The following is a 4,247-nucleotide window of genomic DNA, read 5'->3' on the forward strand; positions in this document are numbered from 1 at the left end:
TCTAGTTCAGTTCTAGTTCAGTTCTAGTTCAGTTCTAGTTCAGTTCTAGTTCAGTTCTAGTTCAGTTCTAGTTCAGTTCTAGTTCAGTTCTAGTTCAATTCTAGTTTGGTTCTAGTACCTTTTGAAGAACCAAAAATTTCCCTTTTATGCGTTCTTACTTAATCCGGGCTCTACATACTAAATTTCATATTTCGGTATAAGAGGATTGACTGTAGGACTAAGCGTTGGAAGAAAGTTGGTGTCAATTGTATATGATACTGGTGGATGTAGACGTATGCGGGCCTTACTCTACCTATACAATTAAATGATTAAGTCGTATGTTTTCCATTTATGAGTGTGGAATAAATGAGTAGCGTGCTGGGTTGATTGATAGTGGGTAAAAGGTAATGTAATCTTGGAAGTTAAGCAACGTGCCAGCCATGGTCAGAGTTGTGACTTGCGTGTAAGATACACAAGGGGGCAGTGGTGAGTTGTTTATTTTACTCACCGAGTTGTTTTAAAAGTGCCACCATAAGATAGGGCTACGCGCAGGTTCTCACGTAAAGCACTTTGACTTAACACCCTTCTAACGAAGGTGAATTGTATGATTATACGCTTTTATTATTTTTTAATATTCATCAAGAAGACACCTTTATTGTTATTTGAGTTTTTTTTTAATTTATTCTTTTGTTGTCTTCTAAACGCAATCATAAAACAGAATTTCGTCATGATATAAAAAATAACTAATGAAATTTATTCAGAGTTGTATTTTTTAATAAAAACGATAATTGTTTTAGATGTATGTAAATTTTGTAAATTGCTCTGATGTTTGCTTTACTTCACAAAGTCATAAATTACAACTTAGTCATGTTATATAAAAATCATTAAATACATTTAGTTGCTGTGTTATTAAATTGAAGGACTTTACGTGTGGTTTTATTTTTTTCCTTAATAGCCCTTACAATTGTAGTAATTTTAGAATTGTGGAAAAAAAAACGTTTGTATAAAAAAGAATGGAAATATTGACTTAAAACTGATTTGAATATTCAATTGAAAAGCGATGAAACGTAATAAAATGAATTATGCGAAAGAACGAAGGAACCAATGAACTGGAAATTAAAGAAAAAAAATGTTTTTTTATCAACATCATATTGAATCAATTTAAAGCTTAAAGTTATATTTAAAAAAAAACAATCACAGTAATTGTATTAATATAATAATATGTGGATCATAAAAATTGTTACATTGTCCTAAGTATTTGTTTTCATAAAAATCACTTTTTATGCCGCTCACCTTCGTGAGAAGGGTATATATAAGTTTGTCATTCCGTTTGTAGTTTCTGTCCGTCTGTCTGTCCGTCTGTGTGTTTATTGAAATCAGTTTTTAGAGGACTCCAAATATCCGCAAGATCCGAAACTTCAATAATTCTGTTAGACATGCTTTCAAAGATCGTTATTTAAAATTAACAAAATCGGTCCATAAATACCGGAGATATGAGCAAAAATCCGAGACAACCTCTGAAAATTTCATCAAAAATTTAGATTTTTTTATGCTCAGGTTGAATCTAGAAACATGAATTTAAGTATGTTGAGCCCGAGGAATGTGTTGTAAAAGAGACTGTTACTGACTGTTTTTTAACACACCATGGTGAAGGGTATATAAGATTCGGCGCAGCCAAATATAAAACTTTTACTTTTTACTTTAAAAAATGGTTTAATATTTCTTTGTACCATAACTGAAATGGATAATACATGAAAATTAAATTAAATAATTTGTCATGATTTTCCTTTTTTTGATGCAGGAGTTTCAAATAATTTATGTTATTGTACAAGACTGGAGGAGTAAGAGGAGATATTTCAATTAGACAAGAAGCAAGATCTTAAAAAATTCTATTATTTTGGCAAAAAGACTGAATATTTTGTATACGAAATAAATAAAAAATAACGCATTTTAAGAGCCTTATTATTTATATTTGTTCCAAGTACTTAGTATAGTAAAAATTTAAACCAGTAACATATTTAACACACTTTTTGAAATATTTATGTTGTTGACTTTAGTTATTATAGCAATTAATATTATTGTTGTTGGGAATTTTCTCTACAAGGTGCCATGGGGAGTGTCGTTAGATGTAAAGGCACTTAAAAATGCAATTATTGTTAATTAGTCCAGGAAAAGGCGTTGGTTTGCAAATAAACTAAAAAAACAAAATGAAAAATGTCTTAATTTTTTTTTAGAACTTCAGTAACGTCAGTAATGATGATGACATCCAACAAATGACTTCCTTTTCCTGGTAAGTAAAGTTGTGCCAAACAATGAAAAACAAAAAAATAATTTAAAGTTTGTCGGCAAAAACAGGCAATCACCCACACAAAGAAATAAGAATATTTATTATTTAGAGTAATATTATCATTATGCATTTTATAATTGAAAAATAGGGACAAAAAATTATGATTGTTGTTCGACTTGTCCAACTTATTATTATTTTTAGGACCAAAATTTTGTTATTTTTCTAGCAATTTTTGTTCAATCACGGACTCCATGCTCGTACAATAGCTTATGACGTATGATAACAAATATGAAGTATGATTCCAATAGTCTTTACTATAGACCAGACTAAAGTCGTGACTATAGAGCAGTCTATAGTCTTGACTATAGAGCAGTCTATAGTCTTGACTATAGAGCAGTCTATAGTCTTGACTATAGAGCAGTCTATAGTCTTGACTATAGAGCAGTCTATAGTCTTGACTATAGAGCAGTCTATAGTCTTGACTATAGAGCAGTCTATAGTCTTGACTATAGAGCAGTCTATAGTCTTGACTATAGAGCAGTCTATAGTCTTGACTATAGAGCAGTCTATAGTCTTGACTATAGAGCAGTCTATAGTATTAACTATGGAGCAGTCTATAGTCTTGACTATAGAGAAGTCTATAGTCTTGACTATAGAGTAGTCCATAGTCTTGACTATAGAGCAGTCTATAGTCTTGACTATAGAGCAGTCTATAGTCTTGACTATAGAGAAGTCTATAGTCTTGACTATAGAGTAGTCTATAGTCTTGACTATAGAGCAGTCTATAGTATTGACTATAGAGCAGTCTATAGTCTTGACTATAGCGCAGTCTATAGTCTTGACTATAGAGCAGTCTATAGTCTTGACTATAGAGCAGTCTATAGTCTTGACTATAGAGCAGTCTATAGTCTTGACTATAGAGCAGTCTATAGTCTTGACTATAGAGCAGTCTATAGTCTTGACTATAGAGCAGTCTATAGTCTTGACTATAGAGCAGTCTATAGTCTTGACTATAGAGCAGTCTATAGTCTTGACTATAGAGCAGTCTATAGTCTTGACTATAGAGCAGTCTATAGTCTTGACTATAGAGCAGTCTATAGTCTTGACTATAGAGCAGTCTATAGTATTAACTATGGAGCAGTCTATAGTCTTGACTATAGAGCAGTCTATAGTCTTGACTATAGAGTAGTCCATAGTCTTGACTACAGAGTAGTCCATAGTCTTGACTATAGAGCAGTCTATAGTCTTGACTATAGAGCAGTCTATAGTCTTGACTATAGAGCAGTTTATAGTCTTGACTATAGAGAAGTCTATAGTCTTGACTATAGAGTAGTCTATAGTCTTGACTATAGAGCAGTCTATAGTATTGACTATAGAGCAGTCTATAGTCTTGACTATAGCGCAGTCTATAGTCTTGACTATAGAGCAGTCTATAGTCTTGACTATAAAGCAGTCTATAGTCTTGACTATAGAGCAGTCTATAGTCTTGACTATAGAGCAGTCTATAGTCTTGACTATAGAGCAGTCTATAGTCTTGACTATAGAGCAGTCTATAGTCTTGACTATAGAGCAGTCTATAGTCTTGACTATAGAGCAGTCTATAGTCTTGACTATAGAGCAGTCTATAGTATTAACTATGGAGCAGTCTATAGTCTTGACTATAGAGCAGTCTATAGTCTTGACTATAGAGCAGTCTATAGTCTTGACTATAGAGTAGTCCATAGTCTTGACTATAGAGCAGTCTATAGTCTTGACTATAGAGCAGTCTATAGTCTTGACTATAGAGCAGTCTATAGTCTTGACTATAGAGAAGTCTATAGTCTTGACTATAGAGAAGTCTATAGTCTTGACTATAGAGTAGTCTATAGTCTTGACTATAGAGCAGTCTATAGTATTGACTATAGAGCAGTCTATAGTCTTGACTATAGCGCAGTCTATAGTCTGGACTATAGAGCAGTCTATAGTCTTGACTATAGAGCAG

This window comes from Lucilia cuprina, chromosome 3 (genome assembly GCF_022045245.1).
Source record: "Lucilia cuprina isolate Lc7/37 chromosome 3, ASM2204524v1, whole genome shotgun sequence".
NCBI lineage: Eukaryota > Metazoa > Arthropoda > Insecta > Diptera > Calliphoridae > Lucilia > Lucilia cuprina.